Raw genomic sequence first — 21,720 nt, forward strand, 5'->3', positions numbered from 1 at the left:
GCTGTTTAGAGACTGAAAGGCCATCAACCTATAAAAATTAGTGTTATTGCTGAGACTCGGGAGCACTAAGCTGTGTTTGATAATAAACTCAAGTTGTATGAGAACTGGAACATTATAGGCAGAGCAGTGTAATATGTAAGTCAATTTATTTGAATCAACACATATATGATTATTAACAACATAGCTTTCCTAGTGAGTGTTACCTTGTTCCTATAAACATTCTGTAGACCTCAGGAATCATTCTGATGTAGAAAGTACATAGATGTTATGTACGAAGATTGTTTGTGCTGGTGTTGGGACTGTTTGCCTATTACTTATTCTCGTCACATTTTCCACGTACATTTTTGTAGACATAAATATAAAGTTCATCTATTGTCAAAATGTATATATTTTTTCTTCAGTTTCCAATTTCAGGCGTTTTCAGTTTTAAAAAAAAAGGGACTTTGTTATTTATTTGCTCAACTCAGACCCTGAGAAAGATCTGAAAGTTCTGAGTGCTGGGTGTGTGTGGCTATGTGTGTAGAGTAACAGAAGTGCTGACCAAGAGAGGGAAATGCATTTGCACTGCAAGCTCAATTCCCAGGATTCTGCCTTCCATCTAGAGACCGAAGCAATCAATCATGACTGACATGATGAGATGCAAAGAATGAAGATGGCAAGACACGATCACCTACAGAAACTGTTATATTTATCCCATCTGTAACTCATTCATTGTTGCTCCAGTTTTCCTAACATTCTCCCACTCACCTCTGAGAAATTGGCAGAAGATTTGGATGGGTTTATTTTTATGACCTCGTGGTTTCATTCTATTCAATATTTTTGGGGAAATACCAACTCTCATGCTGGCTTCTTTCATTAAATATATATTTTAAAAATATACATAGTCTGAAAACTGAGAATTATATATTTATCTAAGTAGTTGATTTAGTGCATAAGATACCTAATCTCCTAGCATTTAACAGCCAGGCACTCCATCAGGTTCCTTGGAAAAGAGCGTGCTTATCATGGTAACAATGAAGCACTGTTTATAGGATAGATTTCCTCTCATCTGCCAGCATAGCACATGAAATCCCAAACTAAACTGTTGGGACACTTCTCCTCCAAGTTCCCTCACTCTTAGTCACTGCTTTAAGGGCTGACTTTTGGGGTCCTTAAGAAAGAGTAGAACCTGAATGCCCACTCTCCAACCTAGTTTTGACTATCTTCCTGGAGGAAATCAAATTGATAATGAATTCTTCCACTACCAAAGGAATTTCAGAGTCCTGGAAGAAAGTGGAGCCTCAAGATAGCGAGAAATGGACAATCATCCCTCAGTTTTTGTTTTTTGCTCACAATGATCTCCCTTTGCCTTAATACTTAGGTAGTATGTGTTATGGAATATTGAAGTATTTATTTAAAACTTACAGCACTGCCTTTATACCTAACAGTATTTTATATATACTTTATGTTTTGGCAAACAGTATTTAAGCATTTCCCTGTAAGAAGCCATTTCTTTTTTTTTTTTTTTCTCTTTGTGCCTTCACAGCATATAATGTTTCTATTTTTCTTTCTCTGTAAGACATACAAACTTACACACACATGCACATTCATGCATGGCATACTCATTGAGGCAGATTTGGCACATAAAAAACTGATATACTGAAGAACATAGTTCAGTTCAGTTCAGTCGCTCAGTCATGTCTGACTGTGACCCCATGAATCGCAGCACGCCAGGCCTCCCTGTCCATCACCAACTCCCGGAGTTCACTGAGACTCACGTCCGTCAAGTCAGTGATGCCATCCAGCCATCTCATCCTCTGTCGTCCCCTTCTCCTCCTGCCCCCAATCCCTCCCAGCATCAGAGTCTTTTCCAATGAGTCAACTCTTTGCATGAGGTGGCCAAAGTACTGGAGTTTCAGCTTCAGCATCATTCCCTCCAAAGAAATCCCAGGGCTCATCTCCTTCAGAATGGACTGGTTGGATCTCCTTGTGCTCCAAGGGACTCTCAAGAGTCTTCTCAAACACCACAGTTCAAAAGCATCAATTCTTCGGTGCTCAGCTTTCTTCACAGTCCAACTCTCACATCCATACATGACCACTGGAAAAACCATAGCCTTGACTAGATGGACCTTTGTTGGCAAAGTAATGTCTCTGCTTTTCAATATGCTATCTAGATTGGTCATAACTTTCCTTCCAAGGAGTAAGCGTCTTTTAATTTCATGGCTGCAGTCACCAACTGCAGAACACGGTATGTACAATTAAATGCATATTACATGTGAATTATCTTATAATGCACAATTCTGACATGTAAAATTTTACATTAAAAACTCCTGGTTAGAGTATTGGCTCCTTGCAGGCAAGAATAGCAAGGTGAAAAGGCAGCCTTCAGAATGGGAGAAAATAATAGCAAATGAAGCAACTGACAAACAACTAATCTCAAAAATATACAAGCAACTCCTACAGCTCAACTCCAGAAAAATAAATGACCCAATCAAAAAATGGGCCAAAGAAATAAATAGACATTTCTCCAAAGAAGACATACAGATGGCTAACAAACACATGAAAAGATGCTCAACATCACTCATTATCAGAGAAATGCAAATCAAAACCACTATGAGGTACCATTTCACACCAGTCAGAATGGCTGCGATCCAAAAGTCTACAAGCAATAAATGCTGGAGAGGGTGTGGAGCTGTGCTCCCTCATGTTCTTGGAATATGGTTATAGCATTTATGGGCTTGGTGGTGAAGAACAGAAGATAACTGGTGCTGGATAGAGGAGCCTTATTTTTTATTATGGCAGCTTGCTATTTTTGTAACATGGTGATTGAGTTGAACACAATCAAAGTACAGTAAGTGATCTCCCCTTCTTCCTGGATGAGTGAGCAGATGATGAAATTCTGACGTCAACATCCTTGAACATATCCAAGTGGGCAGTGTTTGGCTACTGCTTCTGTTTGAAATGATGCTGTGTTTTAGTTGTGGCCCAAAGCTTTGAAGTGCTACTTGGAATCTCCTTTCTTCCATGAAGCTCTTAACCATTCAGACATGACGGAGTTGGTCAAATACTACTTAGGTTGAGTCCTGCTTGCCTCTCCTCAGTCATCTTTGTATGAATCCAATGATTGGTTTTTGTTTATTTTTTTAAACGGTTTTTAGCTGATGTTCATGAAGAGCAGTGAGTACCTAGAACTATGCCAATAAAGAAAGGAAATCCTATCTAAGAAGGTGCATTTCTGTACCAGAGCTGTGTCATAACCACCCTTTGGGCCCTCTGCTGGAAAAGTAGAATCAAGTCTCAAATAATGCCTTTTTAATTATATCCTCTAGTATTATAGATGTAGGACAGTACAGTATCATACCTCTGTGAATGTAAAATATCTTGTACCTGCTTTATGATATGTAGTAGTGACCGTGCTTTATCAGATCTGTTTTTAATGACGTTATTCTAGAATGTTTTCTTTCCAGATTAAGATTGAGAAACGTAATTAAAAAATGGTGCCAGGTACCACAATAGTAACAGAACTTTGCTGTTTTCTGAGGTTTTGTTTTTTTACTTTCTTTTTTTTTTTTTAATGTAGTGTGCTGGATGTCTCTATAATTTTGTTCAGATGACTGCAGAACTTGGAAAAGCTGTTGCTGCTATTGATGCATAACATACTGCTATTGGTCTTTTTATATAAATAAATAAATCTCTCTATATATATACATATATATATATATAATTTGAATTTTTGGAAACTTTAGCTGTGCTGTCAACTTTGGAAAAAGTATCCCAATTGTACCATGTTGGGTTGGCATTGTACAGAAATTAACAGCCATATTAGTCTAGAAACGTTAAACATAATTTTTTCCATTTGTACAGGGGTAACACACTGTATTAAATATGTAAGGTCTTATATACATGGGTTTGATTACAGAAACTAATAAAGTATTCTCTAAATAATGAAAAAAAAAGAATTATTTGCATATTCACCACCATATTCCCAATTATTGGAACATAGTAGGCACTCATTGTTTATTGACTAAATTAGAAATATGCCTTTAACCCTAAAACTTCAGCAAACAAGAAAAAGATAATTTATAATTAGATTTGTGATCAGTCATTCATGAAGAGTAAATAATGTTGATTCAAGGGAAATACAAGTTCTCATGTGGTTTCCTGACAGTTTTTCAACCTTGACAATTTTTAAACAGATGTTTGGTTTCAAGTTGAGAAACCAGAATTCAGTGCAGCATTTCCTTTTGCAGGGAAATGGTATTCTTACAGATCTGATATGAAGCTGGCTCACAGGTGTATCTATATCTGGTTTACAGATACTGAAAAATTTCCATGCTGGCTGATAACTGCTCAGCCCTCAAGTACCTTCTGTAGCCCCATGTGTTTCATTCTCCTCAAGAATTCCCTAGACCTTCCTGCAATCCCACAGAGAAAGGATTAGCGCCCTGCATTAGCAGGGGACCTCCTGCACTGTGGTCAGAGATCATTCAGATTGACCAGTGCCTCTGCTGTACAGCTTGCTAAGTATTTTGAATATCAATTTTGTCTTCCTGTTAGAGTTCTGATAGGAAGCCAGTCCTTGCCCTTCTCTAAAATGTTTCATGAGAAGGGAAAAGCTGTCCTACACACTATTCAGAAGGTCATTCAAAGGTTCATAGAAAATGAAGGAAAGAATATGTATAATTTTAATAGAAATCAGCAGCATAGAACAAAGAGCAATGAGATGGGTAGCATTTCTGAAAGAAACATGCAGATTTAGAGTAGAAGTCAGAATGGAAAAGAGCAATGCCTTGTCCTGGGCTCCATCGGCTAGGCACAAGGCTAGTGGAGAACAGAACAGAACAGACTGAATAATCATGGGAAGAAACTGGAGGAGGGAGGCCAGAGACTCTGTGGGCACCCAGGCAGACTAATGCTGGCATGGTGTACACACGTGTCAGTCAAAGACATAGACCTGAAATCTATCAATCTAATGGGTAAGTGGGGTAGTAGAAATCCAGGCAATATCACAAAGTAAGGCAGTCCTGGTAACCCTATTGACTAAATAAGAAATAGAAGTTGATACTGGAACCTGAGAAATGAAGGAAGCTGGGGAAGAAAGGTTCTTGTGGCTTGTTTGTATGTGTTTGTGACACATGAAGCTAGCCAGACTTAGTGAAGCACATTGTAGATTTCAACTTTTAAAGTTGTTATGTGAGGCAATCACTTGAAATTACTCCCCTTTGTAAAACCTATTTTTTATTTGATTTCTTCCATCTATCATCTTTTGACTCCATAACTTTGTCTCTTATTTTCACATATACTCCCTTCGGGTTTGTTTTTGTCTATTCCTTCCAATGCATGGATCTGGGCTTTACCAAGCTATAGTATATGCTCTTATCAAGTATATACTCTGGTTTTCTCCAGCCCCGTCTGTCACACATCCACTAGCAGTACTCTTTGCCCTACAGTTCTGGTAAGTTTCAAGTAGAGAGACCCCAGTAACCTCAGTCTTAACAAGTAGTCTTTACCTTGGCCTCAAAACCAGCAACCCAGCTGAGCACCCACCCTCCCCTTGGGTAAAGATGTAGGAATTTTTATATGAACCGATAAAGCAGCGGAAGAGGACACAGAATTAGTCCAAGTGTAAAACTTAAGTAAAAGATAAACTGAGAGAAAAGCCCAAATTTTAATAATCTAGACCAAATTAGAATGCATGCAACCAGTGCTGCCACTCAGAAGACCCCATTATCTGGTAGTGGAATTATCAGTGATAAGATAACTTATATCATGTCTACTGGTAATGCTGTGGGTTCTGGTCAGCTTCTACAAGGTCAGCTGGGCCTACAGCTGGTGGCCCCCGTCTGCTGCATGCTAAAGAATGCAGAATCAGCTGACTGCTCAGGAGAAGGAACCACACACACACACACGAAAGCATCGTGCATGAAGGGCGGAGATAGTGTAGCGGAAGGAAGAGTGACATGTAAAGCAAGAAGGAGAATTCTTCAATAAATACTGACCACTGGAACAAGAAAGCCATTGCGAATGCAGGACTAAAATACTGGCTTAGTGGTTCCCGGCAAGAGAATTACTACCAACTTCTTACTGAGGAAGAATTGGTAATAAATACTAAACTCATACACCTGTAGTATAAGTTTAACTCATAATTCATACCTAACTTAATCTAGTTAATATTTTATAAGTTTATTCACACAATGATCAAATTATTAAAGAACTTTCTGGATTTAAATGCCCAATTAAAACTCCACATCCAGGTGCTGAGAGCAGCTTTCAGTTATTTTATCAATAGACCAGTGCCTTTAAAAATCTGACTTACTTGTTAATTGAGCTTTTTACATTTATTCTTTCTTGAGGGGAGAAAACAGTGGAGACAGTGAGAAGAGGACTGCATGACTGGTACCCCAGAATGTTTTAATAACAAATAAAAATATGTGGAGGTCAATTTTTAGAAGTGGTGATTAACAGTTAATTCCCAATTTGACACGTGAACACCAAGAATAGGTTTTCATAGATCTACTCATAAGAATTTTTAATTTTATTTTTTGGATAGCAAGGAATGTTTTTAGTAGCAATATTATATATTTATGAAACAAATGTGGATTCAATTAATAAGCTATATTCATACTCTGTGTGTCAAATTCCTATTTTTAAACAATTGGGTTCACTGAGCAAGCTAATTTAATGCCTTACTAAAAAGAAAAAAAGAATGGTCATTCTCTTTAGTCAAAGATACATGTGGATAGAATTTAAGCAAGTACGTCTTTTCTCTGTGGAATACAAAAATAAAACTGAGGATATATTTTAAACATATACACACAATGGAAGAAATTAAACTAAATGTGTGTTTAACCTCTTCAACTTTCTGAATATTGGATGTGGTGAGATTGGGTATAATAATCAAGTAGCTAAGTTGAAAGTTTTCTCTTTATATATGTATACATTTTTTAACCCTTCTCTGTTCAGAATCTAAATAGAAGCAGATGATTTCTTCAGCATTTAGCCATTTTTCTTCAAAAAATTTTGTCAATTTCACAAAGATTAATAAAATGTTGATTATGCCAATAATGAATCATTTAAAAATGAGGTTGGAAAAATTAAACCATGCTTGCTACTGAATGTTCAGTTATATCTGCTTCTTACTCTTTTTTCACATATGATCATCTTTTGGAATAACAATAATCATACACCCCAAGAAATGAGGGCAAAGAAGAGTACATTATCATATTTTCTACTGAATACTTAATACATTTAGTTATTGTACAAGAATATAACTTAAAGTTTATTCTAAGAACAGACTAGGAGAGATACTATAATTATCATCCTTTACACCGAATAGCCAAGGGAAATTAAATTTTATTCATATTACCTTGATTCTTGAGATTTTGAGAGCATGTTGTAGGAATTTGTACAATCTTTATTATTGTACTTTTATCCCTACCAGGTAGGGTGGAAACAATGGACATATCATAGGCTCTACATAACTTTCAAATCTCACCTAGCCCCTGAGCCTAATAATCACCAGTGGTACTCAGAAATCGTTTTAGGCAAAATTAAGGAGACAGCTTCGGCCTTTCTGCCTCCCGTGCCTATCCTTTTAGCATTTTTTCTTTCTTTTCATTTCTTCAGAACCCACTGTTCATAAATAGTTCCATTCTGAAGTCAGCTCAACATTAGAGATTTGATAGGCTATCTCATTCAAAAATTAATTGCATTCACACTTGTTTTGATGGGGAAAAAACTTATTTTGTGGGATAAATTATGAAAATTCAGTCACTCTGTATCATAGAAAGGGAATATTCTTGGTAAAGGGGTCTCCTTAGCATTACTGTAAAGAAAAAAAAAATTAGAACCTCTTTCTTCATCCTTAAGACATTGCTTAAAGCGGTGTCTGTGGGGGGAAGAAGGAGGCGAGGGGGAGAAAGACTATATTTTCCTAGCAATAAAAATAACCAAAATCCTGTAAAAACACTCATAAATCTCTAAAGGAATTTCTTATATATGCTATAATTTTGACTGTTGCATGAATGAAATGATCACATCCAGATTAGCAAGAAATCACAACTAATTTGTAAGGGCTGACAATAGGGACTAGGCCATGGCATTCAAGCCAGTGAGTAATCAGAATAGTTGACAGCCGTTCTTCAAGACTCAAATTTCCGATGTGGCATGACACTTGGACAAACAATTATTAGCAAACTATAGTCCTATGAAAATCAATTTATAATTACTGAAATTTTAGGACATGCCAATAGTTACCAGAATATGCTTTATGTGTTGTATAACTTTCATTAGAAAAAAAAAAAATCTGCAAAAAGATATCTGAAGCTATAACTGCATGATTAATTTTTGCCACAAGAAATATCAGTCACTAAATACCAAACATTTTCCTCAGAGCTACTGGAGACATTAAATCAATATGTAAAATGCCAACAAGACATTGCAGAATGCGTTCCTTGTACTGTCAAAGAGCACTATCCAGAATGTTCACTGTAGAACGTTACTGTCTACCAAGAATGCCACCATCCTAGCAATCAGTGAGTCGCCATCTATTCAAATTAAGAACTTGCTTACATCTGGAAGTTTTGCAGTCTTGACAAGGAAGTTACCAGACTAGAAAAAGGCAGAGAATCTGAGGCATTCACCAAGTTGTCTCATTAATTGTCCAGTGGTCCACATCATTAAATAAGTGTTGGGGGTTGGGGAGGAAAATCAGCAAACAGGAGATATCAAATAACCAAGGCCAGTCCTTCAGAAATCCCCAAGTAAGCTAGTTTTTTTTCTCACGTCTCATGGCCAGTGTCCTGACAACCTCCTCACTGTGATACCTTCTTCCTGATTTCCTAGAATTAAAAACTATATTTTGTCCCACAGTTTTCTCTACCCTTTGCTCTTGAATTAAAGCTAACTTCTTTCCTATCCTATATTCTATAAAACTATGCTCTAGAAGATAGTTTCTTTCATTGACTTTAGTATTTTTAAATATCTCCTCCTACCAAATGATACTATAGGTGCTGGTGATACAAAGATGAAGGTGAAAATAGTTCCTTTCATCAAGGAGTTTCCCACCTAGATGAAAATACTCCTGCAAAAGGGCTAAAAATATATAATTTGTAAGGCCTGTGCAGGTTTTCATTTTAGTAGAGTGTTCCTATGTAGAATTAATAACCTTAAAAAGGCAATTTTAATGGAAATAATTTTAGATTCTGCCTGGGGAGTGAGGAGGTAGTTAAGATGTGGATAAGAAGATGAAAAGGACCTTTAAGTAATAGTCACGTTACATGTTGGCTCATTAAACATTATTTTCATGAAAAAGCAACACCATTACTAAGTAAATATAATACCTTTAAACGTTAAAATTATTTGATCAGTGTGGAATAGTAATGCATGTTTATACTGCAAGTTCTACAGTTGTGAAGTAAAATTTTTGTTGAGAATTGAGTCTCACCTGTAAAGTGAGGTCATTCCCATTGTAAGTCACATCTGTAAGGATCAAGTGAAGGAACATCCAAAGTCCATAGTCACCTCACACAGGTGACTTTGCCCTCCAAGGGACTTTTGACAGTGTCTGGAGACATTTTTGGTTGTCAAAACTGGGAGAGGTGCTAATGGCATCCAGTGTATAGAGACCAGGGTTTGCTTCAAAGCTTTCTGCAGTGCACAGAACAGTCCCCCACAACTGAGAACTATCCAGCCCCAAATATCAATAGCTACGGTTGAGAAGCCCTCATATAGATGGTGTTGTTGCAACTCTTTTCCTGAAGTTATCATCTCTTTTCCATTGTGTAATTCTTTCTTCCTGCAACCACTGTGGACTAGGGGCAAGCTCACCATGATAGGATTAAAAATGTGATATTGTCACAACTTTGTCTAAAAGTATTCAATGCCTTCTTCAAATTGAGTGAACATTAAAATAAAATATCTGGGATACTTCTTTAAATACATATTACCGAGTCTGCGTCTAGGAATTCTTAGTCGATTTAGGAGTCAGGAATCTTAGTTTTTCAAGTAATTGTGGTATGAATAATTGGAAGGCTATACAAAAGGAAACGCTGATCTGTTGGCTAAAACCCAGGTTCTTTAGCTTTCAAACAAGCCTCCAGTATGATCCAATCCATACTGATCCATACATTATCCTTCTCCTCTAATAATCTCTGTTCCAACAATATTGATCTACTTGACATTCACAAAAACCTTGTACTGTTTCATGAATCCCCCACCATTCGTATGTTTCTTCTACCTGGATCCCCTTTCCTTCTTAGTCCTACAGGTGCTAGGAAATGTTGAGTGGCTATTCAAAGAAAAATTCTCTGATTTGTAGTATTTGCCAATTTCTGTGGTATAAATACTCCCACAATGGCAGATTTCAAGCTACCAATGTGACATCTCTGGAAACTGAACTGGAAAGAAACATGTAGGATCAGCTCTTGAGAACTGGTGTGAGCTAACTCTGATACAGTGTTGCAAATAATCATTATCTCTCATCCTTCTCTGAAGCCCTTTACAATAAGTGACTGTTTCTTGCATGTTTAATATTATAATTACTCCATTTCTTCACTCGTATTTTTCAAAGTGCACATTACTAACTAGACTGTGAATTCTTTGAGATGAAGTTCTGTTTTGATAAAGATTGTGTTTAGTTAGAATACATTTTAGCTCAAAAGTTTCTGTGTTTATGGTTTTGGGGGTATGTTTTCCTTTGTATAGCAACTTATTAAATAAAGTGTTAAAATCTTTTAAGTGTTTTAGAAGTTTCAACTTCAGTCATGTTAAAATATGTCAAGCAAAATGATTTTTGTTCATGTTTAAGCCAGTATATTAAAGGGGGAAAGTGTATCTTCTGGGAGCCAGCCTGAGCACTAATAAAAGTGAGATATGTGACCTTGGGATGTTAACTGTGGGCTACTTCTCACTAGTAGGAGATTCTCTTCTTATGAATCTAGGTTCTGAGTTGTTTCAGTCAGAGGAAGTTGTATTTGCTTAGAGAGCATCTTATCTATAGTCAACTTGGCTAGGTTGAGCTATTTCTCTTTTTAAATTATCGGGGATTACTTAGCCTGAACTGCTGCTGCTGGTAGGTCGCTTCAGTCGTGTCCGACTCTGTGCAACCCCATAGACGGCAGCCCACCAGGCTCCCCCATCCCTGGGATTCTCCAGGCAAGAACACTGGAGTGGGTTGCCATTTCCTTCTCCAATGCGTGAAAGTGAAAAGTGAAAGTGAAGTCGCTCAGTTGTGTCCTACTCTTTGCGACCCCATGGACTGCAGCCCACCAAGCTCCTCCATCCATGGGATTTTCCAGGCAAGAGTACTGGAGTGGGGTGCCATGGCCTGAACTACTCTTCCTCAAAAAGGATCCCCTTGCTGTTTCATTCCTAAGTAATTACCTTCCTGAGCTGGAACATATTTCTGAGGGCAGAAATATTTTAAACTCGAGATCAGCCCTGGGATTTCTTTGAAAGGAATGATGCTAAAGCTGAAACTCCAGTACTTTGGCCACCTCATGCGAAGAGTTGACTCATTGGAAAAGACTCTGATGCTGGGAGGGATTGGGGGCAAGAGGAGAAGGGGATGACAGAGGATGAGATGGCTGGATGGCATCACTGACTCGATGGATGTGAGTCTCAGTGAACTCCGGGAGTTGGTGATGGACAGGGAGGCCTGGTGTGCTGCGATTCATGGGGTCGCAAAGAGTCGGACACGACTGAGCGACTGATCTGATCTGATCTGACCCAGAGACAATAGAGGAAGACATTTTATTCTTCCATAAGAAAGAATCATCCTTAAATATGTGGGTACATTGTTTCATTTCATCTGAAAAGATACAGAGCTCTCTTCCTGAATCCTTAAAAAAATCACTGTATTATCCCAGTCATGTGCCTTCTCTATCTACATATTAGATAGGATATTTGTTTTACTAAAAGACCAATTCTAAAATGTTTAACACAAGTCAGTATTTTCTCTCTGTCTCATGTCTTGCATGTGTATAGTGATAGATTCAGATAGATTTAACAAATCATGATACAGTATAAGCAGAGGAAATGATCTTTCTTTAAGCGCACAAGGATAAATCAAACAAACTGTAGTATTCTACAGCATAGTATATGTTTTCAATATTTTATGGAATTCTAAGTTGAAACTTGAAGAATAATGTCTCTTCTGGGAGATAATGGTAATTATAAACAAAAGATATGGGGAAGTTCTTTTTTAATTTAACCTTAGTTATAAAATTTGTTTGGTGCCCATACCAATTTTTTGTTTGTTTGCCTGTCAGTGGTTTATGGAAAGATACAAGAAAACAAGAGCTCTTCTAGATCTGAATCATAAGAGTAGAAAAAAATGATCATTGGGCCAACTAAACTAGTTCCAACTCAAAAGCAAATCCAAATAGTGTTTAATTTTTCTGACTTAAATTACTCATTTGAAAAGTAAGTTTAAATTGGCAGTGAGAACAATTCTATTAGCTACTAGGGAAGAAACTTCAGAACAATGGTATTTAAACTTGGATTGTCAAATACTTGATAAGACTGAAAATCACTGAAGAAGATCATTTTCTTTTTGATCATTTGTCATTTGAGGTTTGCTTATTTATTTTCCATTGAAAAACAACTTGCTTCCAAGCTTGTATCTCAAAGAAAGCAAGAAAAAAATGTGAAAGACTAATATTATATTAGGCAGGCATCCCAAAAGTTGATAGGACACAACTGTGCAATAGAACTTGGTGATGTAAAGGCATATGTTTCTTAAGAAATGGACTTTATAACTTTCTTAAAACTTTACTCCCTTTGAATGATGGGCCTTTTTGCCTAGGAGTGAAATAATTATATAGGGTACTCTACTGCAGCACGCTCTTAAAAATATATTGCATCAGGGTCATGATGTTGTAATTTAGAATTTTAAAAGTAAGAGAGTGAGCTTTTAAATTTAATATCTCAGGGACTTTGGATCCCTTCCACCCAAAACTTGGCTTGCAATTTGTCTCCACAGATGATTTTAATGGTTTAAATTAGTTACGGCTTTTCAAACTGTGAAGTAGCCAATAATTTATCTTTGACCAAAGTTTAAACAATTAGTTCTAACCAGCACCAGTTATTTTAAAAATCAGATTTTAGAGGGGAAAAAAGTAAATGTGGTTAGTTAATTTCTTGTTGCTTAGAGACTTATATATTTAAAAATAAACCTCCAGAGATTTTAGTTTGAGGGGGAACTCCCCATTTCTGTGGCTAGTTGCCCAACATATTGCTGTATGTCAGTGAAAATTTAAAAATGTAGAGATTTTCAAGACATAAACCCCTCTATTATCTGTCATATACATATGAAGAATATTTCTGTGGCCTACATAGGACTTCCCAGGTGGTACAGTGGTAAAGAATCTGCCTGCCAGTGCAGGAGACACGAGAGACTCAGATTCGATCCTTGAGTTGGGAAGATTCCCCTGGAGGAGGAAATAGCAATCCACTCCAGTGTTCTTGCCTAGAAAATTCCATGGACAGAGGAGACTGGCAGGTTACAAGCCTTTGCAACCTTGGTGTCGCAAAGAGTTGGACACGACTGACCACACATACACACTTAGGTTTTAGAGTTTGTAGTTTACTTTTGACATCAGCTGTCATTTGCAAATTGTAGAAAAGAAGGAAGTGTTCCCATGATGGCATAGGTTTCCTGACTTCACCCCGTGGCAAAGTTTAGAGTCTTTGGAATTGCCTTGATTCAGACTCTGAAAAAGCCTTCAGTGGCACGTTGCCAGTTTTAGTTAAACTTACACGGTCTTTGTCTTACTTGAGCATTTTTGGATCACTGTTAAATAACTCGGCAGACAGAGGGACATAATGCCTGTTTTGTATTGGCTGGATCAACAAGTGCACTCAAAGGCTGTTAACAGAGAGCGGAGAAAGAGACTGCACGTGGAGGTGCAGACTCCTAAGTACCTTCTCATGGTTAACTGTATGGTTTGTACTTGTGTCCTTTTGTGGGCAATTATGAAAATTGTGCTCTTCTATTATTTCTCTTTATTTATAAAATGACTCAGATTAACATTAGTAGCAACATAGGCAAATAGGATGGCTTTCGAAGGGCAGAGGAAATTAAAAAAAAAATCACTTCTCCACATACTCTGTTCTTGCTTAGATGTTCTCAACTTTGAAAAATGTAGCAAGAACCAAGAAAAATGATCTGAATTCTCTGGGGTTAAACAGGAATATGAATTTTAAGAAAAGGAACTGCAACCAATTCAAGGCCTCTCAGCTTGTCTGTTTTGTTATTCTTGTTGTTGTTTGTTTCTATGACAAAGCCCAGTTTATCTCTAGAACAAGAGTCCACCCATCTACAAATGTTTATGTTTAATAAAGATCAGAGTTGAATTTAGTCAATACTGTATTTCTGTAGTAATTGTGGAAGGAAATGAGAACAGTGGACTGGGTGCTGAGTGCTTTACTACCGTCATTGTGATCTAAATTAGTCACACTGTTTAACTTCAGTTTTTAGATCTGTCAGATGGGGAGAGGTCAGTTAGTCCTGTTCTAAATTCCCTTCTTGTCATAAGACTGTCACTATGACATTAGACTAGGGTCAGAACAGGATGAAAAAGAGAACAAAAAAAGAGGTACTGACTTTTGTCTCGAGACAATTAAATCAAGAGATTTCTGCAGCTAAATTTAGTAATGGAAGTGGAAAATGGAACAAAACAAATATAATGTTGATGTTCTTACATCATCAATTGATCCTCACCCTCCTGACTGCCACAGCCAGCCCTCAAAATATCTAAGAATGATGGATGAGAAACAGCTGTCTCTTGTGTCAACTTGTAAATTGTCAGGAATGCCGGTGCCTGTCAGTTAGTTTCCCAAGGCAGACTCCTGGGAGGGAAGCTGGGTTTGGACCCTTGCAGATTTCCTACATTCCCTTCTCCCTTTCTTACAATTTTGGTAGCACTGGTAGGTCAACTCTAGGAGACAGAAATGGAGAGTAGTTATGTCAGCATAGCTTAAGAGACCGGACACAGTGAAAAGGAGGCTAGGTTGAAGGGGGGTTGAGACAGTGACTGCTTGCTAATTCATATTGACTCTGTTCATATTTTGAAAGCACCATCAGAATAAATGCCAGATAGGGTAAATGAAACTGTGAAGTGAAATTCGGTTAGAAATTTTGGATTGGATCTTGTGTAATCTTATTGATGTAGAAGCACTTAGTACTGATTTTTTAGGTAAGTGGAGAAAATAGACATATGGTAGAGTACGCTCTGAAAAACATGTAACTTTCCTTATTTTTAACCTAAAACCATTGTGTCAGTCAATTTAGTTTTTGTTCACAGTGTTTTAAAGATGCCTTTGATTTATGTAAAGTATTATTGCCCTTGTTCATTTGTTAATTTATGCATTGAAATTGTGATTGAGCACAAGCTATGTGCCAAGCACCAAGCCTGCACAAAGACACGTGATGAATAAGACCCTTTCCCCATCTCCCAGGAGCATGCTCTGTAGTCAGATGACATGAATTGTAGTCCTTTGTTACAGTTGCAAGTGTCAGCAGTCTATGACATAATTATAATAGGACAGAAAAATGAAATATTCTATAATCAACTTCTTTCCATGCATATCCCCTCCATGGTGCTCTGTAACTATATAAAATTATACTCACACATGTTCTTTAGTAACATTTTTAAAAGAGGAAAAATTCCTATATGATAAAAATTAATCCCAGTTCTAAATGCTTATGTAGAATTAGGATATGAAGGTATTAGCCAAGAGACTAAGAAATTAGTGTACCTACATACAACTGTGTGTTCTGTTTTTCAGGCTTAACAGCTTAGCTGTAACATTTGTACATTAGCTAAATAACATCTCAAGGGGAGATGGAGATAGAACCTTGATGTCTACTGATTGTACATGTGTGAGTTTGTGCTCTCAGAGGATGGTCCTTAGAAAACTCCCTGCTGGAAGCTATTGTGCATATTGTAAAAGGACCATTGCTAAGTGCCAATTGAGCTAGTACTCTATATTGCCATTTAAAAAGAAGATTTCATACCACTTGATTATGTTAAATAGAAATGTTTGAAATTTATACAGAATTACATCAAAATGGCACAGTAGTTATATGTCTAAAGGGCTGTGACTACTCTATCCCATAACTAATGTCAATCCTTCTGGTAGATGGCTTAATGTAAGATGTCACAGAATGTATTACATGAGAAGTATAGAAACTCTTAGAATACTGAAGCCATAAATATATATTGTAATAGAACCTAAACCCATGTTTGCATTGAAATAGACCTACAAACAAATATATATATATATATATATATATATACACACACACATACATACATATGTATATATTACATTTAATATTTCAAGTAGCACAAATGGAACTCTGTATTTTTAAGTATACAGAGGTACAGATGAATCAAGTAAGGTTGTTCCATGTATATAATAAAGTATCATTCTTGGTGCTGTACAGGTTCTTGAGGTATAGCACTGTGTTGTGTGACTTTTAACAGTACCTTCTGTCATTTCTTCAGAGACACCTAATATCCTTCCCAAAAAACAGTAGGGGGATTCTTACCATCTTTTAAGTGAATCCTCTCCATCAACCAAATTGTATTTTCAGTGGGTATGTGTTCTACGTCCCTTATTAGTAAATTATACATATCATAAATGCAGTAATAAGCTATTTAATGTATAAAAATATGAAACTAGAAAGGAAATGGACTACATCCCATGATTTAACCCCCATTTCCCCCCAAAATCCCATGGAAATAACAAAGAAAAAGAGACATTTTAAAAGAATGAAACTAAGCTATGTATAGAAAATTTTAAAAAGGTGGCAGCTGTGATCCAAAAAGTTTGAGAAAATCTTGGAAGATAGAACGGAGGTAACAGGGGAGAAAGAGACAGGAAAGGCATAGCTCAGGCCCCCAGGTAAGAACAAGTACAATTAGTCCTAGGAAATAGTATCCTTAGATTTAAGAAAGTATCTTGCAAGCTGCTATAATAAAAGTGTTAATCAGAGAATGAAATTTGTCTCTTGGAATTTACAATAGGATTGAAAAATTGGACAGTAAATCCCTGAATGACTGAACAAAAAGAAAAAAACTTCCAAACAAGTAATTTGAGAAAGGTGCTTAAATGTCTTGAAATTCAGAGCAAAAGACAAAGGAAAAATAAGGGACAAAACTGAAGAGATACAGAGAATTGTTTCAGGAGATTCAAAATTCATCATCTAAAGTTTTAGAGGCAGAGGATAAAGATAATTAAGGAACATGAAAGAGGAAATGGAAAAAAAATTCCTGTCATATCCCATAAGTATAACAAAGCTAACTTTGATAATATTCAGTGTTGACAAGAACATGGGAAGTAGGTAATTGCACAAACTATTTAGGGAGAAAATAATTGTGTAACTTCTTGGAGGAAAAATTAATTGACCTTTAACCCAGCATTTTACTTCTAATAATTTTTCTTTTGGATAGTTTGCCCATGTTAACAATAACATTTATTCAAGTATTCACTTAAGTATGGTTTTTAATAAGTAAAACCTAAAAAAATGTGTCTATAGTGATACATCTATCTAGTTAAAAAATAAGAAAAAAAATTATGTGCTGATATGGAGAAATATCAGATATAAACAAAATTAAATGCCAGTCAGAAAAATTAAGGAAAAAATTTATGTTAAAAAGGAACATAGATATAGTTATAGTTTCTTTCATGGCCTTAGAGTTAGTTGCTCCATTGTGTCCGACTCTTGGCGTCCCCATGGACTGTAGCCCACCAGGCTCCTCTGTTTATGGAATTCTCCAGGCAAGAACACTGTCGTGGGCTGCCATTCCCTTCTCCAGGGGATCTTCCCAACCAAGGGATCAAACGCAGGTCTCCTGCATTGTAGGCAGATTCTTTACCACCTGAAACACTAGGGAAGCCTTTCATGGCCTTAAAATTTCTTTTAAAAAAGGTCTAATGTATAGAATTCATGTTGTATTTTGGTTCTATTTAGATAAGTTAATAAATCACAGTAGTACCAAATATATGAGAAAATGATTGAATCATAAAATTGTAACCTCAAAAAATCCTAGTTCATTTGATAAAAATAAAAAATACTAATTTAATATATAAGTAATATTTAATAAAGATAGTGACTCTCAATAATAAAGCCTTAAAATTGATGAAAAGAGGAAATTCATACATTCTCTTCCAGAACAGACAGTGCATATACCTGGCTTATTCATAACTCTTCATCAATTATATAGTGAATATATGAAATATTTCTATATATTTTCTGATTTCATCATGTGTAAATTGAGGAAGACTTACCTAGGAAAGCTGTTTTAAACTCACTTAAGGAAAAAATACTTAAATGAATACCTATGTCTCATATTCATCTTAAATAACAGATATTATGTTATGGACCATCCAAGCTATTAATCACTTTCTCTTGGCTATTCAACTACCAGCATTTGGTCACTTTATTCATAGTCATCAGAGAAAAATTGTATAGATTTGAAACTCAGACATGTACTTTTTCTATTTTCTACTCAAGGAAAAAGATTGATAGAAGAGAATATTGAGTCAGATAAAACATATGTACAGATATGTATTTAATAGAGGAATTAATTGAAATAACACTGACCTCATAGTGGAAGAATGGTAAAAAGATTAGAACTTAAGAACCATTAGACTGGTAAAATCATTACTCTGAACTGTGACCCAGGATTGGGGGCATTTTATTAGTTTTCAAGCTGTGGATCATGAACTAGTATCCCCAAAATGTTAATGAGCTTTACTACTGAAAATATTGGGGCTTCCAAGGTGTCTCAGTGGTAAAGAATCTGCTTTACCACTGCGGGAACTGCAGGAGATATGGGTTCAGCCCCTGGGTTGGGAAGATCCCCTGGAGGAGGGCATGGCAACCCACTCCAGTATTCTTACCTGAGGAATCCCACGGACAGAGGAGCCTCGAAGGCTGCAGTCCATGGATTCAGAAAGAGCTGGACATGACTGAACAACTGAGCACGCACACATGCACTGAAAGGTTTCTGTACTTCTTTTTTTGACGTTCTGTCTGATTAGATGTTCATATGGGCCCTGCAACAATAAAACAGCTATATTATAACAAAGTATACGTTGAGTCCTTGCTAGTCTTGTAGGTGTAGGGAGTGTCTTTAAAACAGAGGCATACATTGACAGTGAGCAGGAACCATACCAGTGGAGTGGAGCTGGGGCCAAAGAGATCGAAGTCAGAAAGCCACTGGCAGCATTGCTATCCAGACACTTAGGCTCCTCTGGTAAGGCGGTGAAATTGCAACTGGGATTCCCTTGGGAAATCAAAAAAAGGACTGAAGTTATTTCAGATTAGGCTTCCCACATGGCACAGTTGTAAAGAATCTGCCTGCCAGTGCAGTAGATGCAAGAGATGGGATTCTGTCTCTGGGTTTGGAAAATCCCCTGGAGTAGGAAATGGCCTTCTTGCCTGGATAATCCCATGAACAGTGGAGCCTGGTGGGCTACAGTCCATAGGGTTGCAAAGAGTTGGACCTGACTGAGCACACACAGTACACTACTCCTACCCCTCCCCATCATGCACAAAATAAAATACTTTTTAGAGGAAAGTTTTCCCAATTTAGGCCCACAGGACCAATAAGATAGATACATTTTTCTTTAAATAAATGAAGACTATCGGGTACATAAGAAGAGTACCGTGATAAGAAAAAGTTAAACAATGAACAAAAGATTGAGACATTGAGGAAAACTGATATTGGGATTGCCAGATAATTCATATAATTGTATATGAAATGTTTAAAGAAGCAAAAGATGCATTAAGAAAGATGAGCTTGAAAGAAAAACTATCAGGAATGAACTGATAGATTTGGAAAAAACAAACAAAAAGGCATTTCCAGAATGAAAAACTCAATTGTGTGGAGACGGTTGGGTGGAAGCCTCAGTGGATATTTTAAATAGTAGAAAAGACAAAGCAAAGTGGGCTTCCCTGATAGCTTAGTTGGTAAAGAGTCTGCCTGCAATGCAGGAGATCCTAGTTCGATTCCTGGGTCGGGAAGATCCACTGGCAAAGGGATAGGCTACCCACTCCAGTATTCTTGGGCTTCCCCTGTGGCTCAGTAAAGCTGGTAAAGAATCCAACTGCAATGTGGGAGACCTGGGTTTGATCCCTGGGTTGGGAAGATCCCCTGGAGAAGGGAAAGGCTACCCATTCCAGTATTCTCGCCTGGAGAATTCCATGGGGGTCTGTATAGTCCATGGGCTCACAAAGAGTCAGACATGACTGAGTGACTTTCACTTTCAAGACAAAGAGAAATGCAGATCAAAATCAAAATAAGATAGTATCTCATACTTCTTAGGATTATACACACACACACACACATATAAAAAGGTAAGTTTTGGTGAGGATGTGGAGAAATGGGAACGCTTCCACATTGTTCAGTTCAGTTCAGTCACTCAGTCATGTACAACTCTTTGTGACCCCATGGACTACATCACACCAGGCTTTCCTGTTTATCACCAACTTCTGGAGCTTACTCAAACTCATGTCCATAGAGTTGGTGATGCCATCCAACCATCTCATCCTCTGTCATCCCCTTCTCCTCCTGCCTTCAATCTTTCCCAGCATCAGGGTCTTTTCAAATGTGTCATCTCTTTGCATCAGGTGGCCAAAGTATTGGAGTTTTAGCTTCAACATCAGTCCTTCCAGTGAACATCCAGGACTGATCTCCTTTAGGATGGACTGGTTGGATCTCCTTGCAGTCCAGGGGACTCTCAAGAGTCTTCTCCAACTCCACAGTTCAAAAGCATCAATTCTTCCACGCTCAGCTTTCTTTATAGTCCAACTCTCAAATCCATACATGACTACTGGGAAAACCATAGCTTTGACTAGATGGACCTTTGTTGGCAAAGTAATATCTCTGCTTTTAAATATACCATCTAGGTTGGCCATAGCTTTTCTTCCAAGGTGCAAGTGTGTTAATTTCATGGCTATAGTCACCATCTGCAGTGATTTTGGAGCCCCCCCAAAAACAAAGTCTCTCACTGTTTCCATTGTCTCCTTATCTATTTGCCATGAGGTGATGAGACTGAATGCCCTGATCTTAGTTTTCTGAATGCTGAGTTTTAAGTCAACTTTTTCACTCTCTCACTCTCATCAAGAGGCTCTTTAGTTCTTCTTCGCTTTCTGCCACAATGGTGGTGTCATCTGCATGCATATCTGAGGTTATTGATATTTCCCCCAGCAGTCTTGATTCCAGCTTGTGCTTCATCCAGCCCAGCATTTCGCATGATGTACTCTGCACAGAAGTTAAATAAGCAGGGTGACAATATACAGCCTTGACATACTCCTTTCCCTATTTGGATCCAGTCTGTTGTTCCATGTTCAGTTCTAACTGTTGCTTCTTGACCTGCATACAGATTTCTCAGAAGGCAGGTCAGGTGGTCTGTTATTTCCAACTCTATAAGAATTTTCCAGTTTGTTGTGATCCACACACTTAAAAGCTTTGGCGTAGTCAATAAAGCAGAATTAAGATATTTTTCTGGAACTCTCTTGCTTTTTTGATGATCCAACGGATGTTGGCAATTTGATCTCTGTTTCCTCTGCCTTTTCTACATCCAGCTTGAACATCTGGAAGTTCACAGTTGTCCTGGTCATCAAATACATCTTCCCAATATTGATAAAAATATACCTTTGCAAAGATAAATATATCACTTCTAATGGCCTGGCTACTTGTTTAGGTAAGCTGCCTACTCACACGT

At 37.3% G+C, this 21,720-nt stretch overlaps 1 long non-coding RNA gene across 1 annotated transcript in view; it reads left to right on the forward strand.

Moving 5' to 3' along the window:
- LOC123334711 overlaps window positions 1-21,720 on the forward strand; it is a 228,860-nt gene that overhangs the window by 64,432 nt on the left and 142,708 nt on the right. The window lies entirely within an intron of this gene.

The sequence above is a fragment of the Bubalus bubalis genome, chromosome 8 (genome assembly GCF_019923935.1).
Source record: "Bubalus bubalis isolate 160015118507 breed Murrah chromosome 8, NDDB_SH_1, whole genome shotgun sequence".
Lineage (NCBI taxonomy): Eukaryota > Metazoa > Chordata > Mammalia > Artiodactyla > Bovidae > Bubalus > Bubalus bubalis.